This window comes from Impatiens glandulifera, chromosome 2, assembly GCF_907164915.1.
Source record: "Impatiens glandulifera chromosome 2, dImpGla2.1, whole genome shotgun sequence".
Lineage (NCBI taxonomy): Eukaryota > Viridiplantae > Streptophyta > Magnoliopsida > Ericales > Balsaminaceae > Impatiens > Impatiens glandulifera.
The window spans coordinates 26,055,034-26,064,786 of NC_061863.1; the positions used below are offsets into that span (position 1 = coordinate 26,055,034).

At 32.9% G+C, this 9,753-nt stretch overlaps 3 non-coding genes across 3 annotated transcripts; all 3 read left to right on the forward strand.

The window, feature by feature from the left end:
* The first annotated feature begins 44 nt into the window (after positions 1–44).
* On the forward strand, positions 45–126 carry LOC124928329. Its single transcript, XR_007098531.1, has one exon. It is a non-coding gene; the product is annotated as a small nucleolar RNA SNORD36 (small nucleolar RNA).
* A 337-nt stretch (positions 127–463) lies between these two features.
* LOC124928341 lies at positions 464–554 on the forward strand. The gene has a single exon (XR_007098541.1). It is a non-coding gene; the product is annotated as a small nucleolar RNA R24 (small nucleolar RNA).
* Positions 555–613: 59 nt separating this feature from the next.
* Positions 614–697, forward strand: LOC124928330. Its single transcript, XR_007098532.1, has one exon. It is a non-coding gene; the product is annotated as a small nucleolar RNA SNORD36 (small nucleolar RNA).
* The last annotated feature ends 9,056 nt before the right edge of the window (positions 698–9,753 follow it).

Below are 9,753 nucleotides of genomic sequence, written 5' to 3' on the forward strand. Positions count from 1 at the left end.
GTTCTGGGTTTTGTAAATGTTGTTTAAATCTTAGTATAAATGTTTTGCAGATGATGAATTTATTCATTTTATGAGCTGATTCTTACCATGAGGCTTCATAATCGAGCTTTTTAAAACTGATGCAACTTTTGTATTTAGGCTCCATAACACGAGTCAACAGCAGGTGCTTATTAATGGCAACCTGACTGCCGCTTGGAGCCTAAATTAATACCAGTTGAAGATCCATGAAATTTGATCAATTTTGTTTCATGTCACAATAAACTGGTTATAGGTTATATGTCTTGTTATAATTTATGATTGGTTTGAAATGGCATTCAGACATAGGTGGTTTGTTTTATTTCATTCAAATCACCTTTCGCGTAATGCCAAAGAGTAATTGTTTCTTTTCACGATTGAAGGTTTCTGTAAATTTATTGGTTACCTTCAAATTAAAGTAACAATATTTTAGATGTTTTGTTTTACCACTGCAGTGATGAGTTGTTAACATGTTAAAAGTGTTACTATGTGTAACTTCTTTGATGAAATATTCTTGTTACGCTTGGCTTCTGAGCAGTTTTATCAATTGATTTTTTTATTACATCCATTTCAAAAAGGTACTTTTATTTTGACAGATTTGCAGATGATGAACATTTCAATTTCATATGAGCTGATTTTAACCATGAGGCTTCATAATCGAGCTTTTTAAAACTGATGCAATATTTTTTCATGAATCATTTATTTCGATTTATTCACTCTTCGATCCATATGTTAGATCCAAATCTGGCTTCATAACACAGAGTCAACAGCAGGAGCTCATCGATAGCAACCTGACTGCCGCTTGGAGCCAAAATATACACCAGTTTGTTTAAGATCCATGAAATTTGTTAACTTTTGTTTCATGTCATAATAAATTGGTTACATTTTTTAATTATTGTTATGTAATATTAAAAGCCTACCAAAAAGCACACCTAACAATCACATTTGAAGATGTTTATTTCTTGAGTCCCACAATAATCATAAGAAAGAAACATGTCTTCATATCAGAGATGGTGTGTGACTTGTCTAATAAATAATATATAGAATCAGTCTTATAAGTGTGCATTGAGCTTTGGGTGGTTTAGTATTTGGATTCATTTGAGTTTCTTTAAATTATATTTCACCCTGATATAATATAATTCTTTACTTATTTATGTCTATTGAAAGATTTTTTTTTTCAGATTCAAATTATAATTTTTTTAATTATAACATAAAAATTATAAAACAATTTTTTAATTAAACATTTTAAATATTAAATAATAAAAAATTAAGTAATTAAATTTATATATTAGGTTAACTATTTGGTTTTAATTAAATTAAATTGAGTTTAAATTATATTTAATTAATATAAAAATGTTGTTTTATCTTTATTGATTAATAAAATGGTTTAGATTACTGTTTATAATAATTATTTACATTTAAAATTATTGAAAAATTTTAAGTTTATATATATATATAATTATATAATTTTTTTAGTTTTGTTGGTTCAAATCATATTTATCACATCAATATTCTGTATTTTTTTTTGTTATATTTTAGACTTTATTTTCTCTTCAATTTTAATTTCAAAGTTTTTTCTCAATCATTTTTTTTTTAAATTGGATTGTTTAAATTACATTTCATCCATATTTAATTTAAATTAATTTTTAAAATGGTTTGATTACAGATTGAATAAAACGAATTGGTTTTACCTGTTTGTTTATCGCGACTTATGTAACAAATATAGAATTTTTGTATCTAAGATAACAAGTCACTCTTAAAAAACACAAAGTTGTTGCATTAACAGATGATGAGCTTTGTGTTGCATTAACCGATGATGAGCAATGCTAACACTATTCATTGAAATAGATCGTGGATTTGCTGTTCAGTTCATCACGCTAATGTTGCAAACTCTCACGCTTGGATCTGTTGACACTTGACAAGTACACATACTAAGGCTGTCGACTCTCTCAATGACCTAGGTAATAGACTCAGCACACTAAGACTGTTGGTTTATGAAACAACACTAATAAATTTAGCGCGCTAAGGTTGCCAATTTATGAAATGAAATAGATGAACTCAAAACACTAAACTAAGGCTGCCAATTCAAAGAACAAAACAAATCGCATTGTGATCTATGACACACAAACATCTACAACATGCTAAGATTACTGAATCTCGTAACAAAATATATCATACATGGATCTGTTGACACACGATAAGTACAACACGCTAAGACTATTGAATCTCGTAACAAAACAGATCACACATGGATTTGTTGACAAATGTCAAGTAAACCAGATCTCTCATAGATCTGTGATAAGTACCTCACGCTAAGGCTGTCAACTCTTGAAACAAAACAGATCGCTCCTGGATCTGTTACACACGACAAGTACAACACGCTAAGGTTGTCGACTCTTGAAACGAAATAGATCGCTCATAGATCTATGTCACATGACAAGTACAACACGCTAAGGTCATGCTAAGGTTACTTACTCTCGAAATAAAATTAGGTAAAAAAACAAATTCTATCTGGGACCGATTGACGTGAACGACGAATTCAACACACTAAGGCTACTGACTCTTGAAACTCAACATATCACATCCATGATCTATTGATACTAACGACTAGAGATAATCCTCACTTCTTGATTTGAGGATCCTCCAAACTTGATACCAAAGTGAAATAAACAACAGTGACAAACATTTGTTTTCCTCTTTAATGCATGAATGCATGCTCGGCCACGGGGCCATGACGACGATGCATTTGTTAACCTTAAGCTAAATGAATTTGTGCATGTTTAAGGATTCATAAAGTCACAAAAGGTTTTTGGAAACAAGTGATACAAAATGGATGATTAACAAACAACTAAATGAATGCAAGCTTGAAAACATTCTTGGTGAAGACAAATATATTTTTTTCTTCTTTTTCTAAAAGTTAGTAAATATTTTGATCCCATTGTCGCATGATTAGCTCTTTACATAAACATCTTTAGCATCACAAAACCTGTGAAAAGCGTTAGACTATTTCAAAAGTGGTATAATTTTCTCAATGTTCTTTTTTTTCGATACAAGAGGAATTATTTTGGACTAAATTCATAATTGTATGCTCGTGATTGATTTAAAAAATGGTTATTGATAATCGAAGTTTGACTTTTGTTGAAGATCCCAATTTTTTTCCAGGCCGTTCCTTCTTAGGCTTGTCAGTTTCAAAATTTCATATGCTTCTGCATATTTTTTTAGAGAGAATTTTTCAAAACTCTAAGCTTGAGCGATCTTTACTCGGGGTATTTGGTTGAATCGATAGACCTAGTGAAATTGCTCAGCGGTGATTTTAAAAACTCTGTGAGTATAAGGTCTATTTTTTACAACTGGGGTATATCTGACCGATCGACACACTTAGAAATATTACCTAGTGGTGATTTCAAAGCCTCAACATTCACAAAAATGACCATCGTTTTTCTGTTTTGTTGAAGTATCATTGATATATCTGACTGATTAACATACCTAACAAGATTGCCCAACCATGTTTTTAATGTCTCTCTCAATCTCGTGATGAATATTCTGTTCATTGATTTCTTTTTACTCAATTTTTCAACATTTCGAATTAATCTCTCTATTCATTATTTTTATAAGAAGTCTGACGATTTTCCTAATCTTCTTAACATTGAGACTAAAGTTTGAACTTCAGAACAACTTTGTGGAGTCTAAAATTTTTTAACAACACACGAGACAAGAGAATGAACTAAGATATATAATCCTTCATATAGATTTTTTAGAGATATTCAAACTCACTTTGCATCTGAAACAGTCTATAGTGTAGAGTTTAGTCCTAAAGTCTACTTATTTTGTTGTGTCCATGATATATTTTAACGAGAGAGATCTTTGTCTTATTTCACTTTAGAATGAAAAGATTTGTTTCTTTCGAAAACATGCATGAACGTGTGACCGAACCTATTTGATAAGTTGCCTACCTATCCTCATGAGAGAGGAATCAAATTCACGGATAATTCCATTTTATTTTTTCAATACCGAAAGCAATGGTTTGGAAATCTCGACCTCAATATGATTGACAAATGGTAATGCAAACGAATGTCATATGATCACCGAGCATTAGACGTGACTCATATAATGATGTAATGCACTCTCAATAATGTATATAATTCAATTTATTTTCTCATATTTTCCTTTTGAAAAAATACCCCCAGTATGCACTAGGATCTCAAACTTTCATTCCCTAAGAAGGAAGAAATGAATGAGAATGATCGAATCTTCTAGGAGGTTTCCTATGTATCCTTGTGAATATGTAATCAGATCAAACGTAGTTCGAATCACAGATCGAACACTACACTGACCTAAAAAGAGTATCTTGGTATTCCAAGCCAAATGATTTCCCAAAGACTCTGAGACCTCCAACCTACCAAACTGGGAGAACAAATAGTTCAAAAGAGGAGAAATACTTTAGCATTCCAAGATAAAGGATCTTCTATAGAGAAATACTACAAACTTTTATTATAACATAGACATAGAAAAAAGATAATTTGCACGAATGAAATACATTAGCATCAGAAAAATAGAAGATTTCGAAAGACTCTGATACTTCCATCCTACTAAGGACGAAGAGAAAGAAAGTTCAAACGAAAAAGAAATACTTTAGCATACCAAGCTAGAGGATTGTCAAAAGGATACACTAAAGATATCCATCCTGAACAAGATAAATGAATATATGCTTTGAATAAATGAAACATCTTAGCATCCGAAAGATAGAAGATTTCTTAAGACTCCGATCCTTCCATTCAACCAAGGACGAAAAAAAAGAAAGTTCAAACGAAGGAAAATAACTTAGCAATTCCAAGCTAGAGGATTCCAAAGAGACACACTGAGAATATCCATTATGTCAAAGAATGATTTGAATAACGAAATACTTTAGAATCCGAAAGCTAAAGAATTTCCAAAAGCTCTAAGACTTCTATCCTACCATGGACGAAGAAAATGAAAGTTCACACGAAAGGAAATACTTTAACAATTCCAAACTAAAGAATTTCCAAAGAAACATTTAGAATATCAATTATGTCAAAGATACAAAAAGAATGATTTGAATATCAAAATACTTTAGCATAAAAAAGTTAAAGAATTTTCAAAGGCTCTAAGACTTCCATCCTACCGAGGACAAAGAAAAAGAAAGTTTAGACGAAGGGAAATACTTTAGCAATTCCAAACTAGAGAATTTCCAAAGAGACACATTGAGGATATCCATCATGAGAAGGATACATGAATGGATGATTTCAATATACGAAATACCTTAACATTCGAAAGCTAAAGAATTTCCAAAAGCTCTAATACTTCCATCTACTGAGGACGAAAAAAAGGAAAGTTTAGATGAAAGGAAATACTTTAGAAATTCCAAGCTAGAGAATTTCCAAAGAGACACATTGAGGATATCCATCATGACAAGATGATTTGAATAAACGAAATACCTTAGCATCCGTAAGCTAAAGAATTTCCAAGGGCTATAATACTTCCATCCTACCGAGGATGAAGAAAACAAAAGTTCAAAAGAAGGGAAATACCTTAACAATTCCAAGCTAGAGAATTTCTAAAGAGACACACTAAAAATTCTCGTTCTACCAACTGATATTAAAGAGAACAGAACAAATGAAATGACTTGTTAGAAATTTCCATTCTACCAAGGACGCATAAATGGACAATTCAAACAAGGGTATTGATTGGGGATTTCCATTCTACCAAGGATGCAGAAATGGACAATTCAGACGAAATTACTTACTAGGGATTTCAATTCTACCAAGGATGCATAAATAGACAATTCAGATGAAGGGAAATACCTTAGCAATTCTACGCTCGAGGATTTCAGAAGAGACATACTAAAAATTCTCGTTTTATAGAAAATGTAGAAACGAAACAGTTCAAACAAAATCACTTACAGTGGATTTTCATTCTACAAAGTGCGCAAAAATGGACAATTCAATTAAGGGTATCGACTGGTGATTTCCATTCTACCAAGGACGTAAAAATGGATTTAGATGAAGGGAGGTGTTGAGACCTCTATCCTATCAAAAACTAAGGAAATAGATAGTTCAAACACAAGAGATTTTGAAATTTCTATCCAATTAAAAACGAAGGAACAAACAGTTCAAACACAAGATTACCTTAACATCCAAAGCTAAAGGATTTTGCAATAATTTTATTCTCTTAATCTGTAATAGATCACGAGACCAGACATCACGAAGGTACACTAACGTCTTTAGCTACCGGCGAAATGTTAACACCTAAAAAGGTTGTGATGCATTTTTCGGAAAAATGCTTCTAGTCTAAACTAGGATTCCGACAAATGATCCAAGAACATTTTTATTTTGTGCAAAAACTAAAGTATCAAATCTAATTTTCTAAAAATTTTTTAATGACATAATAGTTTTCGTTTCCCTAGAATTTGTTGCACTCGAGAAATTTCTACACCACCAAGTTGGGCGTCGAGACACACTTCTCACCGAAACAAATCCATTGTGAACTAGAACCTTCTCTCTTGGATCTGCTGGGGGATACTTAGGTCGATCCTCAAATAGCGCACATTCTTCATAGAAATTTTTTTAAAAAATTCCCTTAGTGAAAATATTTGTCTCATACACATTTTGTAAGAAGATATGCCTTTAGTACGACCACTAAAAAATATGAACATCTGCAACAATCCTAGAGAGACTGGGATTTTTGATAAATCGAGAATGTTATTAACATGATCAAGGGTTATCATGTATAGGCAACTTGATACAAAGAGGGATTCTTTTGAAGAAAAAATTCACAAGCTTTTTAGAATTCACATCTAAGAATTCGAATCTTGGGAAGAAATAAAATCCTTGACAATCAAAGTCCGAGGATTCTTAAAACTTTGAAGACTTCAACTTTTGATAATTCCTAGTACAACTAAGAATTGACATGACATGCCCTAACGAGGCGAAGAAGAGTTCTTGATAGTTGATTTCAAGAACTTTCGATGATTGCACATAAGAATCCAACTTCTGGAGAGGAATTGTTGACAACATAAATTCAAGAAATCTCAGGGATTGCGCATGAAAAGGCGTCTTCCTAAGAGAGACAATTCTTGAAACTAGGATTCAAGAGATCTTGCAACGATGCACATCAAGATGCGAGTTTCTAAAATAGTGAAGATTCTTGACGAGCGGGTTCAAGAACTCTTGAGGAATTGTGCGCACGAAGATGCAACTTTCTGAAACATAGAAGATTCTTGACAACGAAAATTCTAGAACTCTTTAGGAATAATGCGCATGAAGATGCGACTTTCATATAAGGGAAAATTCTTGACAAGAGGGTTCAAGAATTCTTGAATAATGGTGCGCATGAAGATGCGACTTTCAGATGAAGGATTCTTGATGATTGATTTCAAGAACTCTTTAGAAATTGTGTGCATGAAGATGCGTCTTTATGAAATATAGAAGATTTTTGAAAATGAAAGTTCAAGAACTCTTTAGGAATAATGCACATAAAGATGCGACTTTCTAAAAAGGAAAAATTCTTGACAAGCGGGCTCAAGAATTCTTGAATAATGATGCGACTTTCAGACAAATGATTCTTGATGATTGATTTCAAGAACTCTTTAAAAATTGTGCGCATGAAGATGGGACTTTCTGAAATAGAGAATATTCTTTACAACGAAAATTCAAGAACACTTGAAAAATGATGCGCATGAAGATACGACTTCCTAAAAAGGAAAATATTTGTTACAACAAAAGTTCAAGAACTCTTTGGGAATTTTAAATTCCAGAAATTCCTAGTTAAATCAGGAATTGTTACTCTTGTCCACTATACTAGGGAGAAGATTCTTGACAACAAGAATTCAAGAAATCTTTATACTTTGACTCTAAAAATTCCTAATAAATTAAGAATTAACACATGAGTCTAACCCGCTGGGGAAAATCTTCATAATGACTATATTTAAGAGATTTTGGGAGGTGAGCATGACAATTTGCCTTTCTAACGATGAAATTTCTTGAACATCGAGTTCAAGACATCCGGAGGAGATGCGCATGGCAATGAAAATTTATAACGATGAAGATTCATGAACGTCGAGTTCAAGACAGTTGGAGGAGATACGCATGACGATGCGACTTTCAACATGAAAAACTTTTGACGATCGATGTCAAGAAGTTTGAGAGAAGTGCGCATGAAGATGCGACTTTGAACAAAGAAGATTCTTGAAAATCGGTTTCCAGACATCTAGAGGAAATGCACATGAAAATGCGACTTATTGAAGAAGGACTCTTGCTAGTCAATTTCCAGACATCTAGAGGAAATGCGCATGTCGATGTGACTTTCAACAAGGAAAACTCTTGACCATTGAGTTCAAGAAGTTTGAGGAGATGCGCATGACGATGCTACTTTCAACAAAGAATATTCTTGAAAATTGGTTTCAAGAGATCTAAAATAAGTGCGCGTTTTCAATAGTTAGATTCTTGAGAATCGATTCAAGAGATCTCGAAGATTGCGCATGACAATGTGATTTACAACATGGAGAACATTTGAAAATCAATTTCAAAAGATTTAAAGAAAGTGCGCAGAAAGATGTGACTTTCAAAAGTGAGATTCTTGAGAATTGATTCAAGAGATCTAAAGGGTGCACATTAGGGGTGGCCAAAAAATCAGATCCGAAAAACCCGATTCGTTGATCCGGCCGATCCGATCCGAAAAAATCCGTATCCGATGGATCGGATTCGGATATCGATCCGATCCGATATTTTTACCGGATTTCCGGATCGGATACGGATCGGGCAAAAACGATTTCGGATATCCGAAGCCGATCCGGTCATTTTTAAAATTTATTAAATAAACAAACTCAAACAAAAATATAATTAAATAAATACAAACCCAACCAAAAATCTCTCTCTTCCTATATTTTCCTTAATGTTTATCTTTACAAACCCAAATAAAAATATTATTAAACAATTACAAACTAAACAAAAATCTATCTCTTCCTTTCTTCTCTTTACAAACCCAAACAAAAATACAAAATCTCTCTCTTTCTTATGTTTTTTCCTATTTTCCTTTACAAACCCAAACACAAATATGTCTCTTTTATTTGTTTTTCTTTCCATTTCCCTTTAGATTTGTTCTCAAATCGTCATTATTCATAATTGAAATCCTTAATAGAACAATTTCAATTTTCTAGCATATGAAAAAAATTAAAATATGAAAAAAAATCGGATCAGCGGGTATCCAGTTGGCCGATCCGATCCGATCCGGTATTTTCGGATCGGATAGTGGTCGGATACCGGATCGGATACGGATCGCAATTTTTGAAAAAAATAAAAGCGGATATCCGATCCGAAATACCGGATCGTATCTGATCCGTAGGTTTGGCCACCCTTAGTGCACATGGCCATGCAGATTTTAACAATGAAGATTCTTGAAAAACAGTTTCAAGACATCTGGAGGGGTGCGCATGGCGATGCGACTTTCAGTGAGTGAAGATTCTTGAAGATCGATTTTAAGAGATCTATAAGAGTGCGCATGATGATTTTCCTTATTATTGAGAATCGATTTCAAGAGATCTAGAGGGGTGTGCATGGCAATGAAGCTTCCAACGAGTGAAGATTCTTGAGAATCGATTTCAAGAGATTTAGAGGGGTGCACATGGTGATGCAGCTTTCAACGAGTGAAGATTATTGTAGTTCGATTTTAAGACATATAGGGGGAATGCATATGGATATGCGGTTTGCAAATTGAAATATT